At 44.2% G+C, this 26,415-nt stretch overlaps 1 protein-coding gene across 3 annotated transcripts in view; it reads right to left on the bottom strand.

Moving 5' to 3' along the window:
* ADNP (activity dependent neuroprotector homeobox) overlaps positions 1-21,047 on the bottom strand; it is a 74,823-nt gene extending 53,776 nt beyond the window's left edge. For 2 of the 3 annotated variants that reach the window (XM_030211460.1, XM_030211462.1), the window contains exon 1: positions 20,205-21,047. The gene's annotated coding sequence lies outside the window, so the exon portion shown is untranslated. Of the gene's footprint in view, positions 1-20,017; positions 20,048-20,204 lie in introns of those variants that run through there. The other variant, XM_030211461.1, reaches the window with a different exon arrangement.
* Positions 21,048-26,415: the final 5,368 nt, after the last annotated feature.

Here is a 26,415-nt window from a genome sequence, read left to right as displayed (position 1 = left end):
GGTAGATGGACACAACCCACCAGTCTATGGATTGATCAGCTTGATGATATGGAATATACTTTTAGCTCCGAAAAACTTAAATGTCAATGAAATGAACAACAAACGAGAAATGCTACCAGGTGAAACTAAAAAGTATTTGTCCACTGACACATTGCAAGATACTATTGACATTGTAAATTATCCAGTTAAATTTCTAAATTCACTGCATCCACTAGAAATGCAACAACATCAACTACACTTAAAAATTGGTTCTCCAATCATACCGCTATGAAATCTAAATGCTCCAAAGCTATGCAATGGCACGTTTCGCTCTTAAAACTTTAATGCCACATCTTTTTATACCTAAAATTCCTCTTATTCCATCTATCAGATACAGTTCAAAGGACTGAAGTGTCCAGTTCAACTAGCCTTTGTAATGTCAATAAATAAGGCTCAAGGTCAAATTTTAAAAGTCACAGGTGTCAACTTACAAAACCCACGTTTGTTCACATGGCCAACTATATGTCGCCTCTTCACGAGTTGGCTCAAGTAAGCCTTTATACGTACACGCTCCAAATCGAAAAACAAAAAATGTTTAGCAAAATATGCTTGAATGAGAATTTACTAGAAATTATATTAAACATATTTAATATTTATCTACTCCTGTGTGTTCTATTTCTGTTTGTAGAAATAAAAATATATCTATGCCTATTCTTTGTTTCATTTCTCGCATTGGACAACAAAATATAAGAACGATTACAACCGGGTTAAAAATACATACTTAAATAGTGTTATTACACACAAATAAACCTTGCGTTTCTCAATTACGAAGTACTAACCTATCGCTGAGTAATGCCAGCGGGGACAACTAGTATTATATACAAGTACTTATTTTGTACCTGGGGCAATGGAGGGTTAAGTGACTCGCCCAGAATCATAAGGAGCTGCAGTGGGAATCAAACCCAGTTCACAAAGATCTTCTAGGCTACTCCTCCACGCCAGCAAAGCCTACATCAGGGATACATAAAAATCACCCTGACAAAGTCTTGATTTTGGAAGATAAGGGCCCCTAATGGTTAGAGGTGCAACCTGAGAGCCAGGGGAACCTGGTTCAAATTCTACTGCAGCTCCTTGTGATATGAGTACATCATTCAACCCTCCATTGCTTCAGATGGAAACTTAGGAAAAAATAACTGTATCTAAAGGTACACTACTTTGATAGCTTTCAGGTATGCAAGTAGTACAGGAAAACTATGTAAACAGCATGTCCAGAGATCATATTAAAAGAGATAGGGACTTAGAGAAGGAGGGAGTTTATAGGTAACAAAACTCCATTTCAATCCTTCTCCTCCAGTGTTAGACCAACTTGAATCTTTTCAACCTGAATTTAATTAAAAACATTAGAGAAGAACAATTACTGTTTATAGTGCTAAATAATTTCTTATAAAACATATATAGGACTGAATAAAGCTGTGCTTCCTAACCTAGGCTCTGATGCTCAAAGATGAGGTACTAATGCCAATGTGCAAACCTCCCCCCCCCCCCCCCCACCCCGTGTAAGAAAAGCACAGAAGCCTCTCTCTCCAACGCACAAAGAAAATTGCATTCAAATTTTATGCATGCTAGTAAACCGAAAGCAAGGGCCTGGCGCATGTGCAGGAAAAAAAAAAAAGTCAGCAGCACCAGCATCTATCCATATTCTACCAATTTCAGCAAATCAACAGTCCAGTCCCTCCCCTAAAAATAAACTACCCCAAATATTCTTGATAAAATCAGCCCACTGGAAAGAACCAAGATTTGACTTTTTCCGAAAATTCAAAATGATTAACTTCATTATCCTTTGCTTGGGAGGCTATTCCATAAATTTAAAGCCACCCCAAGATGTCAAGTTTGAATTAGCCACAGGAAAAGAACAACAGTTATCAGCATAATCGTATTTTTGCACAAGAATGAAGCAAAACTTATAATCCATACAAACATTAAATGCCTGTAAAAGGTGAAATTTAGTCATATCTGTTCATTTTCCTTCCTTTAGTCTGGCTGTACCATTGTGAAACTATTGGGTTATTTTCATCTACCAGTAGATGAAGGTAGAGAAACTGATCTTTTCCAGTGACATCACGAGTTTGCAGCCCAATGACACAGCCGCAACTACATCTGGCCCACCACAGCAAAAGCCACCGATCAAAAGGAGGTGCATATCAAATCAAATAGGACATTGGCCAGAAAGGCCACAGAGTCCACCCGTATCACCTCCAGAGAGAAATTAGGTCTTACCTGATAATTTTCTTTCCTTTAGTCAGCTATATTATTCTGCACATGTGGGTGTAATCCCCTCCTACCAGCAGACGGATGTAGAGAAAATTGAGTTTTACCAGTGAACTCACCGGTATTAGCTGGCCGTGCTCCCTGGAAAGATCCAATATGCATCTGCCAAAGTAGCGGAAGGTCCCTTTTTGCAACACACCCATGCCCCATCAACCACTGCAGCTGCAATGAACAGCAGGCAACATAAAACACCAGAGTGGCACTCGCGCTCCTGCATCAAGCAAGCATAGCACCACAGGTGGCACTCGCTACCCTGTATACTCCAGGATACAGCAATATCACAGGAGATCCATATTGCTGGAAACTGTAACAGTTGTAATTTGACTCTTCACATTTATTTAGTAAGAACATAAGAATTGCCATGCTGGAACAGAAGGTCCATCAAGCACAGCATCCTGTTTCCAACAGTGGCCAACCCAAGTCACAAGTACCTGGAAAGATCCCAGAACAGTAAAACAGATTTTATGCAGCTTATCCTAGAATATGCAGTGGATTTTCCAAAGTCAATCCTAACAATGGCTTATGGACTTTTCTTTTGGGAAATTATCCAAACCTTTTTTAAACCCTGCTAAGCTGTGTTTATCACATTGTCTGGCAATGAATTCCAGAGTTTAATTACATGTTGAGTGAAGAAATATTTTCTCCAATTTGTTTTAAATTTTCTACTTAGTAGCTTCTTTGCATGTCCCTTAGTCCTAGTATTTTCGGAAAGAGTAAACAAGGAATTCACATCTACTTGTTCTACTCCACTTGGTATTTTATATACCTCTAATATATCTCCCTTCAGTCATCTCTTCTTCAAGCTGAAGAGCCCTAGACTTTAGCCTTTCCTCAAAGGGAAGTCATCCCATCCTCTATCATTTTCGTCACCCTTCTCTGTACCTTTTATAATGCCACTATACCTTTTTTGAGATGCAGTGACTACAACTGCACACAATATTTGAGGTGCGGTCGCACCATGGAGCGACACAAAGGCATAACATTCTCAGTTTTGTTTTCCATTCCTTTCTTAATAATTCCTAACATTCTATTTGCTTTCTTGGCTGCCGCGGCACATTGAGCCGAGGGTTTCAACGTATCATCAATGACACTGCCGAGATTCCTTTCTTTGGTCGGTGACTCTTAACATGGAACCTTGCATTACGTAGCTATAGTTTGGGTTCCTCTTTTCCACATGCATTACTTTGCATTTGCTCACATTAAACATCATCTGCCATTTAGATGCCCAGTCTTCCAGTCTCGTAAGGTTCTCTTGTAATTTTTCACAATCCTCTCATAATTTAACAACTTTGAGTAACTGTGCCGTCCGCAAATTTAATTTGATGTAAACAGTGCACACAGGGCAAATGCCACCAGGGCAACACAGAGTGCAGGATTACCATGGAGACCGACAGAAACCTGAGAGGAGTGCTCTAGCCTCAAAATGTAACATTTCTCACAGAAACAGAGTCAACTGAACTGAATCTGACTAGCTAAACCCCATCTGTACTGCCATGTTCTGAGAAAGGGAAAGAGTGAAAAACCTAGAGTAGGATCCCTAATCCTGATCCCTTTCTCCCCTCCATTAATGATATACACACACCCTGAACCTCCTCGAGGAGGGTCCAGAAATATTCTTAGTGCAACTGTAAGAGGGTGCATCCAAACCATAAATCACCCAGCGAGGCACAGGCATGTCCACCAGAAGACTTTCAGATAGTCAGTACTTTCCAAGCTGCAGCTTAAGGCTCTTGCTGCCACAGAACAGCCACACGGGTCTACTGGGCTCCGACCTTGCCCTTGGGAAGCTGCGGGAGGCTCAAAGCTGTGTGAGACCCAAGGAATCTCACAGGAGTCTGCAAACTGCCCCAGGCCTCCTTCTCAGAATCCCTTAACTACCAAATATGAAGAAACTGGGAGCGATGCACCCCAGTTCCCCAGTCACATCTTCTGAAAGGTCTGCATATAAAACTACTGGAATCGCAGGCGAATCGGGCCCCCATGGAGCGCTGGCACTTCAGCCTTGCCATGTGCTGCGGCAGGAAAGATGGGGTCCTCAGGCGTGAAACAAGTCGGGAAGGAGCACAACGCTCCATGGAGTTGGGCAGTACAGCGGAGCTCCGGCATGGGAAACAGCAGTAGCCCTGCAGATCCCACACCGGGAGCTGCTTTTGCTCTCCCCCCACAGGCGCAGGTAGGGTAATGACTACTCACTCCCTAGGGAATCGCTGTCACGTGCCAAGTTGGTCCTCAAATCCCTCAGCCGGTACTGCAAACCGGCATCAGCTTGCCATGCTGGACAAATCAGGTTGACGAGTTCTTTATTTATAGTGCTCAAGCGGGGCCCAGACCCAGGGTCCTCCTCAGTGCACGGCTTGCCCGATGTGTGGTGCAGGCTGCAGCTGATCGGCGGTGGCGCTTGGCTGTGTGAGCTATTCTTCTCTGACTGCTGGCTTGTCTGTATTGGGGTAAGATAAGGGACCGTTCCGCAGTGCGTGCTCTGTGGTTCGCTGTGTGTGTGGGCTGCTGGGAGTGGAATTGGAACGGGTTCAGTCTCTGCGGTACTTGCAGAAGCTATCATCCGTTATAGGGACACCCTAACCCTGCTATATTGGTGCAGAGATTTTTTTTTCTCCTAGTAGAGGGCTTCTAAAACAGACATCATGTTATGAGAATCAGGTGCTCAATGTTCAGAGTTTTTAATCTATTTACTTATTTATAGCATTTTATCCCACATTAAACATGAATTAGATTTTTGCCTGGAGAGAGTAATGCATCCCCCCGCCCCCCACGGCTCTCTACCTGGGTATAGCCAGCTCTGCAATTTGAGGGAGGCAGTGCAGCGGTGGACTGGGGAGAGAGCCTGTTAAAAATTTACCAGCACACCACTGGATGAATGACATATAAGATATGAGAAAAGTTGATTTTTTTTTTAGGTAAGTTTTATTACTAGGTAACTATATAAATTTTGACTACTGTTAATATAAATTTCAGCTTTTATAGTGAACTCCAAAATAGGAAAAGAAAACCAACCTCCCACTAAATTGCACAAGTGAACCTAAGGAAGGAAAGAAAGAAAGGCGGTGATGTGGTCTTCTTTGCATTTGTTCTCGAAGCATTACAGATTGGACATAAGGTGTTGTCATGATGCGGTTTTTGGGGCATGGGTTCTCACGGCAGGATTGCTGGTGTCCCTCCCTTGAAAACACTGCTTGTTACTTCCCATCAGTCAGTTCCTGGACCAGTTTGGAGGGACGCTCAGGAAAGAGAAATTAGATCTTACCTGCTTGCTTTCCTTTAGTCCCTCCGGAATGGTCCAGGCCCGCCCACTTCATTGTAAATAGTATGGAAGAATGTGTTCTTGTGATCAGCTACTCAGATACCTCTTTCTTTCGATCGAAGCCGCCAACCCCTTATGAGATTCTCCGATATAGAGAAAAAGACAGTCCAAATGCCTTAATTCTTCCATAACCTTTAGATGGTGCTTAAGAACTCTCAACATCAAGAGTCCGGAGCCTATGCTGGTCTTCCAAACCCGAGGAAGAACCTAAGACCAGTAACACCACCGACTGAGAAACATGAAAACAGGATATGACCTTAGGAAGGAAGGAAGGTTACAGGACATAACACCACATGCTCCTTAGAAAACTCCAAAAATGGTGACCTACAGGAAAGGGCCTGTAACTCCGACACGCATCTAGCCGAGGCAATGGCTACCAAAAACACAGTCTTGAGTGTCAAGTCCTTAAGAGCACAAGATGATAAAGGCTCAAAGGGAGACCAGGTAAGAACTGACAGAACCATATTAAGATCCCAAGTCGGAAAAATATACAGAGGAGGAGGCCAGAGGCTTACCCCCTTTTAAAAAAACGAGAAACACCCAGAAGGCTAGCTAAGGACCTGCCCTGAATTCGTTCCCGAAAGCAAGACAAAGCCACGACTTGAACTTTAAGGGAAGCAAGAGCCAAGCCCTTATCAAAGCCATGCTATGAAGTCAAACAACTTCGACAGTGAGGCCCTGAAAGGAGAAATGCTCTGATCAGTGCACCACGCCTCAAAAATTCACCAAATCCTAATGTAATTCAGAGACGTTGACCGACAAGAACGAAGCATGGAGGAAATGACTTTCAAAGAGTAGCCCGCGTCAACTGCGCCCGCTCAATAGCTAGGCCGTAAGACAAAACCGAGCTGGGTCTGGATGAAGAATCGACCCCTGAACAAGAAGGCCAGGATCCTCCGGAAGATGGAGGGAAGGAGTGGCTCGAAGGCGCACAAGATCCGCTTACCATGGTCTGCAAGGCCAATTCGGAGCTACCAGTATCACCAATCTTCTGTGCACCTCGATTCGCTGGATAAGCCTTCCCAGTAGAGGCCACGGAGGAAACACATAGAGAAGACCCGCCAGCCACAGATGCAGATGATAATCCACTCCGTCCGCTCGCGGATCCTCCCGCAACTGAAAAAGCAACATACTTTGGCGTTGAGATGAGTGGCTAAGAGGTCCATGACTGGCAACCCCCACAGATCCACTATCACTTGAAAGGCCTTCGGTCCTAGAGCCCATTCTCCTGGGTGTAGAGCGTGACGACTGAGAAAATCTGTCTGAACGTTTTCTATTCTTGAGAGCGGACAGATGCGCTTCCGCCCATGACATGAGTCTTGACGTCTCCAGATGTAACCGCTGGCTCCTTGTTCCTCCCAGCCGACTTATACCACCGTCGCATTTTCTGACTTGCCTTCTATCAGGGAAGAACATGCCTGTAGAGCTAGACAAATCACCATGGTTTCCAAGAGATCGATAAGGATGCATCCTCCAGAGACCTTGACTGTCCCAGGCAGTGAGCACCCCAGCCCCTGGCATCCGTAGTTATCATCATCCACTGGGGCTGATCCAGCGGCTTGCCCTTGGACAAACTGGACGTCCTCAGCCACCAAAACAAACTGCTGCGCTCCGGCATCCGCAGAGGCAACCTCACCTGCTACGAATCAGTCTGAGGAGACCACCGGTACAGAAGATACGACTGAAGAAGTCTCATATGTGCTCTGGCCCTAGGCACCACCTCTATCGCTGCTGCCATCAAGCCCAAAACCTGCAGATTATCTTGGGTGCAGGGTACATGGCTGCACAATAAGGCTTGAATCTGACCCTGTAGCTTGCGAATTCTGATCGGAGTAAGAAAAATCCGATCCTGCGCTGTGTCGAACACCACCCCTAAGTACTCCAGGGTTTGGGAAGGCACTAGACGACTCTTGGCTACGTTGACTACAGGAACTGAACCACTCGATCTGTGACCTGTAGACTCTCCTCGTATAACTTCGCTCAAATGAACCAGTCTTCTAGATAAGGGTGAATCAAGATTCCCTCCTGAGAGCCGCTGCAACCACTACCAAGACTTTGGTGAAAGTACGTGGAGCAGTGGCAAGACCGAACGGAAGTGCTCGAAACTGAAAGTGCTGATTCAGGACCGCAAAACGGAGGAATCGCTGATGCCCCTGCTGAATCGGAATGTGCAGTTAGGCCTCCGTCAAATCTAGAGCCGTTAAAAACTCTCCCGGCCTGACTGCTACGATCACCGAGCAAAGGGTCTCGATCCAAAAACTGGAGACCTTGAACATATGACTGACCGCCTTGAGATCTAAAATTGGGCAAAAGGAACCTTCCTTCTTTGGAACTAGAAAGTAAATGGAATAACGGCCTTGACAGATTTCTGACAGAGGGACCGGGCAAATGGCCCGAAGCAAGAAGTGTTAACAGAGTGTCCCTGACCGCTCCCGCCTTCAGACGAGACCGACAGGGAGACTCTAGAAAGGCGTCGGAGAGAGGCCGAGCAAATTCTAAGCCATACCCATCTTGAATAACCTCCAATACCCACTGATCTGTGGTAATCTGGGCCCACCTCTGATAAAATAGAGCTAAATGAGCTCCCACCAGAATCAGAGGAGATGCCCCCACACCTTCATTGAGCTGGATGGGCCTGGGACTGGAAAGAAGAGCTGGAGTCTCTACCTCTGCGACCCTCGAAAGGACTGGTTCCTCTGGAAAAAAACAAAACTGTTGCAGAAGACCTCTGCCCGAACGAAACCGGTGGAAATCTCGCCCTTGCCCAAGAGCAGAAGCAAGCAAAGGGGCTCTAGGACAATCTTCCGGAAGATGAGGAACCTTGGTATCTCCCAATCTAAGGACCAGCTTGATCAACTCGTCCCCAAACAAAAAAGCACCTCGAAAAGGAAACTTACTCAGACTTGAAGCCACATCCGCAGACCAACCTCTCAACCAAAGAGTGGCAACACCTAGCACCATGGTCTTTAAAGAAGCCCTCAACAAATCATACAAAGCATCCACCAAAAAGGCCGAGCCCATCTCAATTTTTGCAACCTCGGAGTCAATAGAAGCCAAGTCATCAGAACACCTATCCAAGACCCATTCGGCCCACCGAAAACAAGCTCTAGCCACCAACAAGCCACAAATAGCTGCCTGCACGGCCAGGGATGAGACGTCAAAACTACTCTTTAAGAGAGCTTCCACCCTGCAATCCTGAATGTCCCGAAGGGCAGTACCACCATCCACTGGGACCGCACTGCATCCACCATGGGCACCTTGAGAAGAGATTTGTCTGCATCAGGAACAGGATAACAGCAAACCACGGACCTAGCCAGCCAAAAAGAAGAATCCGGGGCATCCCACTGAGAATGGGAAAGGTTTTTCCAGGATGCCTAATGCCTTTAACCAGCAAAACTAACTTGCGTACCTCTAGAACTGCAGACTGATCCTCTTCAAAATGCAAAGTGTCAGCTACTAACGAAATGAGCTCTTGTAGGTCCTCTATGCAAAAAATATTAATAACTGAAGGGTCCTCACCTGGCAAAGAGGGCGGTACAATACTTGCAAATGCCGGAGGCTCCCACCTCCAGATGCTGACAAACTGAGCAATGGCGCAGCTTCTCAGCCATAGTGCAGCTCCGTGGCTCTGTTCATCTCTTACTTTTTTTTTTTTTTTTAAACAAAGAATGATCGCTGATTCCTAAAACAAGGGAAGTTTCCCCTTGAATCGCAACACAAGAGCTCTGTCGTTCAATGCCGAATTACACCAAAGAAATACTGCTTTTTTTTTTTTTTTGTTCTCGGCTGCCTCTCCTTAAGCTACAATGCTTTCCTGCCAGAGATTGAGCTCTCCCCAGCCTAAATAGTAAATGAAATTGTTGGGAGACCACAGGAGGGATAATGGGGGAGGGACCCGGACCCCCCCCCCGGGTGTAACACCTCAAGGCTGAAGTGTGCACCACAACCAGTCACTTGAAGCCAAACACAGCGGGGTACAGAGGGAGCAAACGCAGTCTTTGTTTTTTTTTTTAATAGCAAAGCTAGAAAAGGATACAGAAAAGACCAAAGAGACTGAAGGGCTCACCTCCCTCCACCTGCTGGAGACTGAGAATACTGAAGCTAGGGCTAGATGGCAAGGGCTCTTATCGGCTCTCTAGAGTCAGCGTTCTCAGTCTTCACCTGCTGGAAGACGTGCATAACCCATCAGTCAGTTCCTGGACCAGTCTGGAGGGATGCTAAGGAACAGACATTTTTTTCACCACTTTGGATCATCCTGATACTTTATCCCTGCCACTTTGTGAGGTTAGCTTTTATACTGAATCATAATGCTTTTCAGGAGATTATTCTAAAACTACTGCTATGCTCAGCACTTTGAAAATAATCTATTCCATTGTAAACTTACTTAATCACCTAGGGACCGCCGATGCTAACCCCACACCAACTTCTGCATGCAATTTTGCAGGTACACAATGTAGAGAAGTGGTTTGAACAGAAGATACTCTGCGTGAGCCCACATGTAGGACACCACTGCACAATACATTAAAAAGAATGTTAATCAATGAATGTTAATCAAGCTACTACTACTATAAATCATTTCCATAGCGCTACCAGTCGTACGCAGCGCTTTACAATTGAACACGAAGAAAAGACAGTCCCTGCTCAAAAGAGCTTACAATCTAAAGCTATTCACTATTCAGCCCCAATGCAAAAGTGAGTGGAAGACTAAAGCTGAGCACAAGGCAGGTCTTTAACTCCATGTCAGATGAGGTGTAGGGTTAGTCTTTCTGCAGTACTGTTTCAGGGTTTAATGCTTGTTTCTACCTTTTGCTGCAAGCATTACAGTACCCATTACTTTTTAAGACAAGAACAGGAGGTGATAGTTCCGAGCACAGGTCTGAGCAAAAACACACACACAAAAAAAATGTCATCTGTGCATGGGCTGGAATGTTCCTCTACACATAAATATTGGCATTTTCAAAATTTTGTGTGCGCAAAATATGATGCTGCTGTTTACCCATAGAATAATATTCCAGTGCAAGCACAGATGTGTGCCAACACTTGTTTCCCTTGGGCATGTGTAGTTCTAGCTTCCCTCAGCACAGAACCTTGTGCACATTCTGTGTGCTTCAAAATTTGAATGATTAGCTTACTGCATTTGCAAAACAAAAAACATATCCTACATTTGTATTAGGAGTTGTGCACGCATCCATCAACACACAACATTCTGCATTGGACTCTCAGTTGCAAAGGGCACATATCGAAGAATCATGTACTATATGGATTGTATATATGCCAATTAATAATACAGAGGTTTTGTGTTCCATGATGAAAAATGGTAATAGGTGCTCATTTTCAAAGCACATAGACTTACAGTATTATTTAACTTGGAATCAAGTTGGACAACATAATGGCCCACCCACATGCTGCATATGTTTAGTAGCGCTATTAAACGATACGTAGTAGTACATAAGAACATAAAAATAGCCATACTGGGTCAGACCAATGGTCCATCTAACTCAGTATTCTACTCCCAACAGTGGCCAATCCAGGTCACAAGTACCTGGCACAAACCCAATTAGTAGCAACATTCCATGCTACCAATCCCAGGGCATGCAGTGGCTTCTCCATGTCCATCTCGAAAACAGACTATGGACTTTTCCTACACGAACTTGTTCAAACATTTTTTTAAACCTAGATACGTTAACTGCTGTTACCACATCCTCCAGCAGCAAGTTCCAGAGCTAACTGCTCCTCCAGCAGTGAGTTCCACAGCTTAACTATTCTTTGAGTGAGAAAATATTGCCTCCTAATATTTCTTGTTTAAACATGGCGTTTAGTATATGCAAAAACGTATGAAAGTTCCCTTACCTGTCTTCTAATGTAATGCACATTAGATCTCTGCAAATTTAGGGCCGATTCAGAAGGCAACTGCAGACTTAGCCACAGGGTTACCTTAGGTTGTATGTGCTGAGCAATGCTGAGAGGACTTTTAGCGCAAGTTAACACCTGTGCATAACAGAGCTGTATTAAAATGTATGCTGAGGAGCTAATTTAGGTATTCTGTGCCATGCAGAGAGTACAATTCTCCTATTTGGATGCAGGTACACCACAATAATTTTTATTGCTAGGGCCTAGGATGGCATATAAGTTTTTGTGGTGAGGATTTCTGATCTTTCAAATTTAACTGCTGGTTTTGCCTTTTTTTTTTTTTTTTGCAACCAGAAGGAAGCCCCTGCAAGTAACAAATGTATGCGTGATGGAACAAATCAGAACTTGAACCATACATCAGTGTTTGCTCTTCTGATCCTAATTATAAGAAGCCTCACAAAAAGTTTAGGTGCAAAAGAACCAAACACTGATATAAAAAAAAAAAAAAAAACTGTCGGCATATATGTGCACAAGAAGTCGTGCTTTCCGCAAAACCCTGTGTGCATGTGTTCTCCCACATTTGCCCCAGGTTTTCAGCACATAAAATTTGCATGCAATTGCAGGAGAAGCCACACACCCAGACATATCCGTACATGGCTCTGACATGAGCCTTTCTGCATCTCTGCCCTCAGTGTAGATCTCTACATAGCAGAGATTGCTGTAAAATCTTGAGTGCATTCAAAGGAGCAAAAAGGGTAAGAAAGAAAAGTAGGATAAGTGTAAAGAGCTATTCAGTGGTAATGAGGTAGTCTGTCCTTAAGAACAAGGTTCCCACATGTCAATAAGAGGGACACACTTGGACTAAACCAATTAAAGTTTTGTGCAAACTTCTGGTGTTTTCCAACTATATGAACATCCTTCACAAGAAAGTGCAGTATGCTCACTTCTTTCACCTCAACTATAAAGAAGCATTTATTTCTTAAATAAAATCTGATCAAATGCCAGCCAAAAGGAACCAAGAATGTCTTGCTTTTTAGTTTGATAGGACTGATTGATTTAATATAAACATACTTGATTTATATAGAGATAAAATTAGCAATAACTATAACCTTGGGTCAGATAGCTAAAGTGACCTGGTAAGTTTACCTCCTGCGCCTTCCGATTCAAATCATAGATCTAATGCCCTGAGCCACGCATTACCACTACCAAGGTAAAATTTCCTCTCTGAAATCTCCTAGGCTCCAAACGTAGTGCAGACCACTGGTTCTCAAAAACCCAGTCCTCAGGAAACCCACAATGAATATGAATGAAATAAATATACATACAAGGGATGTAGTGCATGCATAGTCATTGTGGGTGTCCTGAAAACCTGACTGGCTGGTTGTACACAGAGGACTGGTTGAGAGAACCCCCAGACTGGTCATTGCAATGATAATACTCAAGCCAGGGCAACGCATCAGAGCTCCTTCTGGACTCCTGCCCTTAGATGTCATTACTGCATGACTAACTTCCTCCTCCCCACAGGCCTAGTATGTTACCCCTGCAATGCCCCTTCTGACTTGGGAAGTATAGAACTTGAGTTGCTAGCTGAACTCAGAACCCTCCACGTGGCAGCATACAGCAGTACCACTGAGCTGTGAGAAAAGTGCAAGATGTGCATTTTTAAGTAAACAATCAAAAACATATTGTTAAATAAACAATCAACTGATATAATGACTGACTTAGGCGGATAGAAGCTATTCTTTGTGGATTTCATATCATTTACTGGACCAATACTAAAGTTTAAATATAGTTCTAAGATCAGAGCTTCTGATTTAGAAGTTTCTATGTCCAATATGAAGTTTCTATGTAGCTACTACAAAATTCTTCACTAAGGACTATTTCACTATCTTCTGAAATGTGTTCCTTGATGCTGCCCAGATGCTACATCTATGGGGAACAAACACTTAGGAGTTAATGCAGAAATGCTCACAGTAGAGCTGCACGTGGACATTTGAGCACATGGTTTTTTACTGCGAGCCTAATACCACTCCATGCAAAAAAAAAAAAAAAAAAAAAAGAATACCCACAAGTTTCCCGTGCATAAAATGCCAATGGGTGAGGGAGATATGTGCACACATGTTTTGCAGTAAGTGTGGCTTCTTGAGCGCATGTCCAAACACAAAATTGAAAGTGTCAGCACACATCAGCGCCTGTTCTGCACCTAAATAGGAGCCCCACAAAAAACAATTCAACATAAATTTTTGGCGAGGCTCATACTTAGGTGCAAAATAGGTGGCAATCTGTGCTTTCACTTTTAGTTTTGTGAAGACATGAATGTCTGTTACCTCCTACCTGTCTCTGAAACTTGCAGGAGCTTCTTTCTGGTTACATAACCAGAACTGGTACTAATCCTTTCTGTGAACCCTTTTATGCTGCCCTGGACCTGGAGAAAGACTTCCTGCTGTAACTGCATGTTAAATGCCCTTGTTTAAGAACATAATAGCCATACTGGGTCAGGCCAATGGTCCATTTAGCCCAGTATCCTGTTTCTAACAGTGGCCAATCCAGGACACAAGTACCTGGCAGAAACCCAATTAGTAGCAACATTCCATGCTACCAATTCTGGGGCAAGAAGTGGCTTCCCCCATGCCCATCTTAATAACAAGACTATAGAATTTTCCTCCAGGAACTTGTCCAAACTTTTTAAAAACCCAGATACGCTAACTGCTGTTACCACATCCTCCGTCAGCAAGTTCCAGAGCTTAATTAATCTTTGTGAAAAATATTTCCTCCTATTAATTTCATTAAGTGACCCCTGGTCTTTGTACTTTTTGAAAGAGTGAAAAATCAATTCACTTCTACCCATTGTACACCACTCAAGATTTTACACACCTCAATCATATCTCCCCTCTTCTTTTTTCCAAGCTGAAGAGCCCTAACCTTTTTAGCCTTTCCTCATATGGGAGGCACCCTATCTCCATAATCATTTTGGTTGCTCTTCTTTGAACCTTTTCTAATTCTGATACATCTTTTTTAAGAAACTGCGACCAGAACTGAATTCAATACTCAAGGTAAGGTCACACCATAGAGCATTATAATACTCTTGGTGTTATTTTGCATCCCTTTCCTGATAATTCCTAACATCCTGTGTATTTTTTTGGCCACCGCAGCACACTGTGCAGATCTAAATGTATTGTCTACAATGACACCTAGATCTTTGAATGCTGACTCCTAAAGTGGACCTTAGAATTAGGTAACTATGATTCAGATTATTCTTCCCAATGTGCATCACTTTGATTTTGTCCACATTAAATTTCATCTGCCATTTGGATGCCCAGTCTTCCAGTTTCCTGCAATTTTCACAATCCACATGTGTTTTGACAACTTTAGTTTTGCGTCATCTGCAAATTTAAATCATCTCACTCATTGTTCTGGTTTCCAGATCATCATTTATAAATATGTTAAATAGCACCAGTCCCAGTACTGATCCCTGCTGCACTCCACTATTCACTCTCTTCCAATGAGAAAAATGGCCCATTTACCCTTACCCTCTGTTTGCTATCCAATAACCAATTCCTAATCCACCGGATGTTGCCTCCAATCCCATGACTTTTCAATTCCCTCAGGAGTACTCTCAAAAGCTTTCTAAAAATCCAGATACACTACATCAACCATCTCACCTTTAGCCACGTTTACACCTTCATAGAAATGAATCAAATTGGTGAGGCAAGACCTTCCCTTAGCTGAACCCATGCTGTCCCATTAAACCATGTTTGTCTATGTGTTCCATAATTTTTAGTCAGGCTTACTGGTCTATAATTTCCTGGATCACCCCTGGAACCCTTTTTAAAAGTCAGCGTCACATTGGCCACAGAATACTCAATGGCCTCATTAACACAATGTGCAGCCATGTATTCCACCTGAGTTAATACCTGCGAACAATCCCTCTCTGTATTGCTCAGCACACAACCTGTGGTTAGGCCCGCAGTAGCTTTCTGCATTTGCCCTTTAGTAAGGCTCTTCTTGTCTCATTTATCATAGATCTGTATACAGAGCACGAAAGAAAAATCTTTGATACATTAAAAAAAAATGTTTTTAATTTCCCCAGAATTGGTTTAGATTAGAAGAATATACCAGGATGCAAACAAATTGTTGTGCTTCTTGTTTAAAAGCCATGCACAGATTTTAAATTAAGTGCTTTATTTCAAATAGGTTTTCACCTTACAGTTGTCAAGAATACTTACAACAGCAACCCCCCCCCCCCCCCAAAAAATAAACCCCAATCAGGCACATAATTATAAACAAATTGTCCAAAAAACACGTGGCCATAGGCTAATACTCAAGACACCTATGTAAGTTTGTGAAGCAGATGCCACTACAAGTTGCAATAGTAAAAGCTTATGTTTATCGACAGATAAACTGGCTGCAAGGTATATATCTGATATCATTTATTTCCACGACAGACCCATCAAAGCAGTTGACAGTTGATTGGGCCCAGTAATTTCTTTATATATATACTAGCCGTTAAGCCCATAAAAACGGGTGAGTATTGCAGCCCTCCTCTCTCCCCTGGCCTCACCCCGTCCACCGATCCTCCCCCCCCCCCCATATCCAGCGACCCTCCTCTTTCCCTTGGCCTCCCCCCCTCCCCAGCAACCCTCCTCTGTGCCCTGCTCTCACCCCAAGTCCAGCAAACATGGTCTCTCCCCCCTGCCCTCCCATGTCCAGCTACCCTCATCGCCGCCGCTCCCTCCCCCCTCCGTGCCGGGCCCCCTGCACTGACCTGACAGCGCCTCTCACCTCTGACCTGCAGCGCTTCCACACGGAGGTGAGAGGCGCTGTCAGGTCAGTGCAGGGGGCCCAATACGGAGGGGGGCGGGAGCGGCGGCGGGGATGGAGGTTGTTTCGCGCGATGTTCCTTTCCAGGCGGCGTCCGACAATTCGACTCCGTTTCCCTCTCTGTTCCGCCCTCTGACGTCATGACGCGAGGGCGGGACAGAGAGGGAAGTCTGTACTGCGCATTTGCAAGTGAGTATGGTCACTTGCCATATATATATATATATATATATATATATATATATAAAAAGGCTGAGGGGCAGGGAGTTTGAGAGAGAGAGCGGATGAAGGCTAAGGGGCAGAGAGTTTGAGAGAGCGGATGAAGACTGAGGGGCAGAGTGTTTGACAGAGAGCGGATGAAGGCTGAGGGGCAGGGAGTTTGAGAGAGAGCAGATGAAAGCTGATAGGCAGAGAGTTTGAGAGAGCGGATGAAGGCTGAGGGGCAGGGAGTTTGAGAGAGAGAGAGCGTGGATGAAGGCTGAGAGGCAGGGGGTTTGAGAGAGAAAGTGTGGGTGAAGGCTGAGAAGGGGGGTTGAGAGACAGCGAGAGTGAAGGCTGAGTTAGGGGGTTGAGAGAAAGAGTGGGTGAAGGATGAGGAGAGAGAGGCTGGGGGGGCAGATGTCTGCAAGTGAGCAAGAGACTGGGTGAAAACTGGGGGGATGGGTATAAGTGAATGAGAGACTGGGTAAAGGCTAGGGGGGGCTGGTATATGCCAGCGGGAGACAGATTGGGTAAAGGCTGGTATATACGAGCGAGATAGTGAGTGAAGGTTGGGGAGCTGGTATATGCGAGAGTCTGGGTGAAGGATGGGGGATGGGTATATGCAACTGAGAGAGAGTCTAGGTGAAGGCTGGGGGATGGGGAAGGGGTGAACAAACATGTGGATAAAGGTGAGCCAGTTGATAATGTGTATCTGGATTTTCAAAAGGCGTTTCACAAAGTACCTCATGAAAGACTCCAGAGAAAATTGGAAAGTCATGGGATTAGAAGGTATTGTGGATTAAAAACTGGTTAAAAGATAGAAAACAGAGAGTAGGGTTTAATGGTCAGTATTCTCAATGGAGAAGGGTAGATAGTGGGGTTCCCCAGGGGTCCGTGCTGGGACCGCTGCTTTTTAACATATTTATGCTAAGTAGTAGTATAAATGATCTAGATATGGGAATAACTAGTGAGGTAATTAAATTTGTTATCAACACAAAGTTATTCAAAGTTGTTAAATTGCAAGAGGATTGTGAAAAATTACGAGACTGGGCGTCTAAATGGCAGACGACGTTTAATGTGAGCAAGTGCAAAGTAATGCATGTGGGAAAGCGGAATCCAAATTATAGCTACATAATGCAAGGTTCCACGTTAGGAGTCACTGACCAAGAAAGGGTCTAGGCGTCGTCAATGATACAATAAAACCCTCTGCTCAGTGTGCGGCGGTGGTTAAGAAAGCAATTAGAATGTTAGGTATTATTATGAAAGGAATGGAAAACAAAAATGCGGACGTTATAGTGCCTTTGTATCGATCCATGATGTGACCGCACCTCAAATGCTGTGTTCAATTCTGGTCACCAAACCTCAAAAAAGATATAGTGGAATTAGAAAACGTATAGAGAAGGGCAACGAAAATGATAAAGGGAATGGGACAGCTAGGGCTCTTCAGCTTGGAGAAAAGACGGTTGAGGGGAGATATGACAGAGGTCTATAAAATAACAAGTGGAGTGGAACAGGTAGACCTGAAATGTTTACTCTTTCCAAAAATACTAGGAGGCATGTGATAAAGCTACATAGTAAATATAAAACAAATTGGAGAACATTTTACTTCACTCAACATGTAATTAAACTCTGGAACTCGTTGCCAGAGAATGTGGTAAAGGCTGTTAGCTTAGCGGGGTTTAAAAAAAAGGTTTGGCTGGCTTCCTAACGGAAAAATCCATAGCCCATTATTAAACTGACTTGGGGAAAAGCCACTGCTTATTTCTGGGATAAGCAGCAGAAAATGTATTGAACTTTTTTGGGATCTTGCCAGGTATCTGTGACCTGGATTGGCCACTGTTGGAAACAGGAAGCTGGGCTTGATGGACCTTTGGTCTGTCCCAGTGTGACAATACTTATGGGTACATGCAATTGAGTGAGTGTCTGGGGGGGGGGGGGGGGGGGGGGGGCAAGTATATGGCATTGACAGAGACTGGGTGAAGTCCACAGAAGGGGGGGGGGGGTGCGCGAGAGACTGGTTCGGGGACCCACACTGTGACAGGAAGCTTTGGAGAGACTACTGGCTTTTGCCAGTGATTTGCAGATGCACTGTACAAAACCGATTTACTAAAGTTTCTTTGCCCACTGACAAAATAGGAAGAGAGCCCTTTAGTTAGCCAGATACTAAAAGAGCTATTGCTGAGATTCCCCCCCCCCCCCCCAACCAACCACCTTCAGTGGGGACAATGTTGGAAAGATGAGGATGGAGAAGCAAGAGAGGTGTCAGTTGCTCCTAGATTTTGAGAATGTTAAGGCCTGTATGTATATCTATATATGTATCTATAGCACACTGCTAACTTCAGTGTGCTTTGAGAAAAAAACATGATGCTAGCTCAGGGAAACTTAACTAAGTATTGTCCAGGAAAGTAATGCTCCTTGAATTTGCTTCCTATAAGTGTATTACTATGTCAATAAGTGAAATTAAGAAATATTTCTACAGCACTGCTTTTCCCTACCCTTGAAGCATGCTGCTGGCAACACAGCTGTGAAAAACTGATGTTTTATTTTTACTTGGTCGGTAGAAGGCGCTGTGTGGCAACTTTTTTTTTTAATGCATCTAGGAGGGCCCTTCCCCCCTCCCCCTGCAGCCTTACCCAGTGTACAAAATGCGCCCCCTACTGACCAAAGAGAGTATATTACACAGGACTTGGCAACGGTGCATTTTGGGTGGGGGCTTGCTGGTATTCTATAGCATGTCAAACTAGAACAAAACCAAATTAAAATACAAATATAAAAAATGTGTTTTTAAGATACCCTCATGCAATCACTTTATATCACAGACATTAAACTAAAATATTGGGAAGCGAATGACTACTGTAAATACAAAAAGATTTTTTTTCTTATTATACCCTTGCTTTGTCTGGCAGCACTGAATCACGTGTCTCTAGGATCATGGATACATAACTCGTTCTGCGTGGTATATACACCCGCCTATTAACCAAACTCCTCGGCATTGTTTATATTGGGCTTCAGAAGGGGTACAAACAATCGTGCCTCTTCCAGCAAAACAGATAAAGATGTATTTTCAAGATACTGCAATGCATTCATTAACGCTAGTAATAACAGTTATCTAGACTTGTCATTAGGACGACCCTATTGGCGTCTCTGAAGACCAACCCCGCAACAACCAATACTGAGAGCCGGTATTTTTAAAACGGGTGGGGGATTGCTTATAAACTCAACTGTCAAAACCCAAAAACTTTCACCTTAGTGGCCGCTTAACCAAAATCAATCTAATCCACTTGGGGGGGGGGAGGGGGAGCAGAAAATGCCTTTAAATCCACCAAAAACTGCCCAATTCCCGCAAACGCTACTGCAAGGACAGAACTAATCCAGATCGCTCTTACTTCCAGTCTCCACCGACAGCAGCCCTTGTACCGGTGAATCTTCCTCGAGACTGCAGCCTGGATGCAACAAGGGCCCAGAGGACGGAAGCCAGTAGCCATGCAGAACAGTGCAGACGGGAAGTCACCCGGTACCTACCCTTTCATTCCAAAGCGGCTCTGCGCTTATTATTCTTCTTTAGTTAGCAGTTATCATCAGTAGCATCCTTAATTTTACACTACTTGATCAATTAAAATTTAGAAACCACTCACGTGCCTACTGGGGGGGGGGGGGCGGGGATGGAGATGCAAAAACTATTAGGCAGCAAGCAGCGGCCGGGACCTACCTGGCTTTGGTCACCGTGATCGAGCGTGGAAAGGTTTTTCCCGGGTCACGCTGCAGCGGCAGCCACCACCACCGGAGCTGGTTAGAATGGTGGCAACCACGGATCGGGTCCGCCCCCCCTACCTCCCGCCGGGAAATCGGTCTCGCGGGCTTTTCCCGGGAAACGGGGAGACGCAGGGGACGGCCGAATGGCGGCGGCGGCGCGCGCGGTCTCAACCCCGTCTGCGAACGTCTGGAGGGCCGGCGCGAGACTCTCGCCGGAGGGGGGGGGTGAGGAGGATGATGATGGCGTGGGGGTGATGATGAGGAGGAGGAGGGAGAGAGAGAGAAAAAAAAAATCCGGCGCGCGAGATCCCCCCCGTGAAAAGGAAGCGGAGACAAAAGGCGACCTCTCTCGGCCCTCCCCCGTCCTCCTCCTCCGTCCTCACCGGCGGTCCGAAGCGCCGCCGCCGCCACTACTACTTCTCACCATCGGTGGAGAAGGGGGGAGGAACAATTAAAAAAAAAATTAAACAAAAAAATCCAGAGCCGAAAGAGGGAGCTCGCCGGAGTTTGAGGAGACGCGAAGGGGGAGGGGAAGAGGGGGAGAAAGGGGAGTTAAAAAAAAAAGGTAACGCGCCGCGAGTGTGCCGCTCGCAGAGCCGGCGAGAGGAGGGCGGTCCGAGTGAGGTCACGCCGGGGGAGGACGGCTCGCCGCCGACCAGTTTTTTTTTTCTTTCACTTCACAAACTTAGTTTAAAAAATACTATGTTTCTTAAAAAAAAAAAATTGCGCTTTCTTTCTCTCTCAAGACAATACACTCGCAGCAGAACCTGCCCTGGTCAAAATGGCGTCCGAGAAAGATCGGATGTGACGTAGGCACACCATTAGCATAAAGGGACTCATTGTCCGACAGAGAGCAGAGTTGAGCGGGAGGATGCGGCGGAGCTCCTGGTTCAACCAGCTTAATATTTTCCATTTGATCCCCTCGGGCCTAAAGAAGGCCGAGAGAAGCCCGCGGGAAAGCGGTGTTCAAAGGGCTGCTGCATTATGTAAAGCCACTGGGGTGTGTTCTCACGAGATTTGCTGCTGCTGCGATAATGGGATTGAGGAAAGGGCCGCTAGGAGGCGCCTCAGCCTAGCGGTGTCTCTGCAGCACTGCATAACCACTGCTGGCAGAGCTGGCGCCTTCCTCAGGCCAACATGCGGATGTATACTGGGTCTTAGCACTGCTAGGCAATCACAGTCAGGTGGCTCTCTTGCTATTACTACGCCCTGCAGTGCCTGGACTAGATTTAGAGGGGCTGGTTCACGTGGGTGTTCCTGGAAGCCGCCCGGAGAGTGCAGTAACCATGTGAGAACTGCTGGGGTGAGCAGCAGTGCTCGAAATTTCTTTGGCAGTGGTTTATGGGTAGATTCTTTTTTTTCCCCTCACTGATTTGCCTTCACGTGGATGTGGAGGTAAAAGAGTGAGCAATGCAACTCAAAGAAGCCATGTGGTGTGAACTACAGATACTTTTGTTCCTATGTGAAGATCATGCATGGTGTCTTCCATCTTGATTTTCACTCTAGACCTCATGATACTTTGGTCATGTGTACTTTTGAACTTTACAGTTCTGTTAGTTACACTTACAGAGTCCTGTGTTGGGGAATGGGTTAACAATAAACGTTAGATCCTATGAAGTTGACAGATGTAAAGTGAGTTCTGTTGAAACCATGGGGGGAGCTGTTCTGTTACACAGTTCTGTAGAGTGAGATGATATTCACAACCTGCTGCTTTTCTGGCCTCAATGGGAGTATCCAGATTGCTTATGGTTAGGGTGGAATGATGGCTGTGGTACCTCGCTTTGTTTGGGGAGGGGTGAACCTGGGTGGATGGATGGAGAAGGACGCCTAGCTTTAAAGGATTTAACATTTTGGTGGGATACAGCTTATTCCACGTGCTGGGTTCTGCACTTAGATGTAGTCCAGTAGGTTCAGCGCTGGTATTTTGAGTTTCCAGCAGACACTGGACTTCTGCCTTAATTCTTGAACATTTCCGGCATAGGCATTAGAAAGCTATTATAAGTAGTGATAGTGCCGGGGAGAGGGTACAGTAGAGTGGGTAACAATGGTATGCAAATTGTAAGCCCATCAGTAAAAAAGGAATAGTGAAGAAGGTAAAACATGGGTGTATCAAAATGTGTTTAAGCGGTATCATGTTGCCTATGCTCTTGGATGTTTGCTCTCTCTGATTGTGTTCCTACTCTTAACCATAATACATGGGATGGAATTCCTGTTGAGGTCATGCCCATTTTAATGCTGTCCAATGTACAATACAACTAGACATTAGAAAGTGTTCTTCAACTACAGTACTGTGATAATTCAGAAACACAAGCTTTCTAACTTTTCATAGGTGCCCACAATCCAGAGTAGACGTATATGATGTGATGTTCATTTCTAGATAGAATCTACTAACTTTAACTCTCGTATGAGGACAGAAGATATGTGTTAAAATATGCCTCAGAGCATCTAGTCCATTTGAATGTAAAGCTCCCCACACCCTTATACCTTTGTCTTTTATAATATTCCTGGTCACTTTAATTAATCAGTAGCAACATGAACGAAAGGTATTTTACTATTTTCCTCAAAACATTCATGCTCCATCTAATTAATTTACATCATATTATAGATGTGTGACATCACAGCTATTCCTATAGTGGTAAACACATACTCTGTCATTAAAACAGTCAGATTTTCTTTTACAAAAACAATCTATGACCAGCAAGAGGATGTGGAGAATTCCATACAATGTAAACTTCTTGTTGAAATACTCATCCTTTGGAGGGGAATTAGCTTATGGTAATAGTGGTGTTTCTCTTCAAGGAGTGTTACAGCGTGTACAATTTACATTGTCTTTAACTTAAACAGCAAATGACATGATATGGATAATTATTGATCCGCTGGTGACTGAGGAATGTGGGAGTCAGTATTCCAAGATCAGTATCTTCTTAACTTGGCGACGCGTCATCTTGCCTGAGATTTATGTAGCCACCTGTTGAATGAAGTTCCTATTTCCAAAGGTTTTTCTTCCAGTCTGTTCCTGGGGCAAAACTCTTGAAAAATAGAGACGAAAATCATTTCATTCTTTAAAATCCTGACTTTGCATGATCAAGTACTGTAATATGTCAGTGTATTTCTTTTTTTATTTTTGCTAAAGGTTTCCTGGGAAGTTATTTCCCATTAATGTAGCTAGGCAGAACATCACTGACTAGCTCAGATCTTTATTTATTTATTTATTTCCATGTCTATGCCATGTTTTCTAAAACTGCCTTATGTGGTGTACAAAACAAGCATAAAGAGCATTGCAAAAGTAAGTCATCTATCCCAGCTCACCCTCCCTGTTTATTACATTGGATATTAGACTTTGTTTAAGATCTACATGTTTTGCATAATTACATTCATAAATGTGTAGGTGAGACTAGAAAATATAAAGAAAAGTGCATACGCTAGTGAGGTCAACACAGGAAACCTTTAATCACAGGACTTCAGAGGACACTTTTTTTTTTTTTTTTTTTTTTTTTTTTTAGAAAGCTTTCCGACAACTGTTTTTGTGCACATAGATAATGCAGTTGGAAAGTAAACCCTGCATCACTTTTTATTACTTTTTCATTCTGTTTAGAGCTTGCAGTTTACATCACACAAGGCAATATAGTTAGTGTGCAACATTGCTCAGTCATGCCTTGGTAGGTAAGGCTGTGATGTGTAAAGGTAAAGCCAAAGAACTTATCTTGATATATAGGGCCAGCCTTAGGAGGTGGCAAACAGGGAAATTGCCCAGGACCCCCATAAAATAGGGGTCCAAACCTTCCTCAGGCGAAACGAGGCATAGGTTGAAGGCCAACTTTTGGGCCCGCTCCTTGGTTTTTGCCCTGGGCTCCTGAATGTCTAACACCAGCCCTATTGATGTAAAATAATTGTATCTCGGCAAGAGAAAACGGGAGTCGTTTGACAGGACTGGAGATTGCTGAGCTGTTAGTATGTGGATGCTACCAGTGACTAGGGTGTATCTCTGTAATCTTCTTTTCCCTGCCTAAAATAGGGCCGAAAGCAAGCACTGCTGTTATAGTGACACCTAGTGGTCTGTTAAAGAACTTTTCTGAAAGTAGCTTTTAAGAAGCTGCATCTTTTGTACTTAAGAATGACTATATACCCTGTTTCCCTGAAAGTAAGACATCCCCCGAAAATAAGACCTAGTAGAGGTTTTCCTGAATTGCTAGATATAAGGCCTCCCCCAAAAGTAAGACCTAGCAAATTTTTTGTTTGAAAGCAGGGCTGCTGAGAGCCGGACAAGGCCGCCCCAGGCCGCCCCCCCCACCCACCCTCCATCGCTCCCGGAACTAACCTTAAACAACACCTTTCACCTTCGCAGCAGCAGGGCAGACCTCTCCTTCCTTCCGTGCCCCACCCTCGCGGACGTTACGTCAGGCGAGAACGGGACACCGAAGGAAGGAGTGGCCTGCCCTGCTTCTGCTTGCTGCAAAGGTGAAAGGAGGTGTTTAAGGTTAGTTCCGGCAGCGACGGAGAGCGGGGGGCTAACCCCGATGTTTCCCCGAAAAATAAGACAGCCCCTGAAAATAAGACCTAGCGCATTTTTGGGGGCAAAATTTAATATAAGACAGTGTCTTACTTTCGGGGAAACACGGTAGTTCCATCTCAAGGCTAAGAAGCTGTGTGTTGCTTCTGGTTTTAGATCATTGCATGCAAGGAACTATAGCTGTCATTACTCTGCCTTCTTTAACATGGAGCTATATGGTCACCCCACCTATAACATCCATACAATTAAATATAGCCTTACAGGACTGGAAGGGGAGCAAGAGAAAAGAGGGAAATTACATTAGAAATTATATATTATGTTTTATGATAAAAATTGGTGGAAAAGGTGCTAGAGAGACCTTTTCACAACCTCCTTTTGCAAGTGGAAAATGCATATGTACAGCAGGAAATAGAAAGCTTCACTCCAGGAATCCACTTGTTGATCAAAACCAGACACGTGAATGATTGAGTAGAGATTAATTGAAACTTAAGGATGAGTAATTGATAGTTGCAGCCTAGGACAGTGGATTACAGGTGAGATGTTTTACAACAAGCATTGAAAAAAATTTTGGTGTAACAGACATTTGTAGATTCTGGAAGAAGAAGCTAGAAAGAGCTATTCATCTTCTGGCTGGCTACGAACTGCTGACGGCAGAACATTTTTATACAGAGAGGCACAACATGGTGGCGCATCTCATTCATTGAGATTTTGTAAGCAGTGTCTAGAGCTGCTGCACGCATTGAACTTTTTTGAGGTACATATCATAGTGTGTCTATTTGGTACCATGTTATAAGCTTTGGAAAAGCGATCTCACGGACAGAGAGACAGTTGGTATCGACTCCTGAGGCAGGCCTTACGACCGAAACACGGCTTGTGTTGAATCAGAAAATCTACAAGAAATTGCCACTTTGCTCCATTTGTTTTGGGACTTTTTTTTGGTCACCTTTGCTGTTTGTGTTTTTCAGGGCTTTTTTTGAGGGGGTACTGAGTACCGGCACCTTTTCATTTGTCTGCTAAAATTGACCCATGGTCCTTAAGTTTTAATGAAAGAGTTCAGGCTCTACACACCAATTTTGCCTTGTCATAGATTCTTTGACTGGTTGCAGGGGGCCTGGCTATTGTGGGGTGGATCCCTCAGTGATCACTCCATCCCTGAAGGGTGGCCTGGCATTTTCGAGTACCGGCACCTTTTTCGCTAGGAAAACTGCACTGGTGTTTTTATTACTGTGTGTGCAAAGATTCGCTGCTCTTTTGTTTCATTTACAGCATCAGGTGTACCAGAAAAGTATTGAGATCATGATTCTAAGAGAATTGTCCCAGGTGCTCATAATCTCTGTGTGTTCCACATTTCCATCTTGACTGTTTAAAAAGATAGCGTGGTATAAGAGGAAAAACACCAGAACGGCATTGATTATAGCTGAATCAGTCCCAAGCGATTCCTTGAGGATTTTCTCTTTTCACGTAATTCACCTAAGAAATGCAGTTGGAGACCAAGAAAACTGTGGCAGAAAGTTAATAGAAATATTTCCCATCATTTTGGGTGCCACTGGCTTGATCGTAAAACTTATGAGCACACCTAGATATGTTGCCTATGTACATTACATCTTATGAACTCCAGAATGAAGCTTAATTTGGCACAGTGCAAGTACTACAGCAA

Source organism: Microcaecilia unicolor, chromosome 8 (assembly GCF_901765095.1).
Source record: "Microcaecilia unicolor chromosome 8, aMicUni1.1, whole genome shotgun sequence".
NCBI classification, from domain to species: Eukaryota; Metazoa; Chordata; class Amphibia; order Gymnophiona; family Siphonopidae; genus Microcaecilia; species Microcaecilia unicolor.
This window is presented reverse-complemented; position numbering and strand designations above follow the sequence as displayed.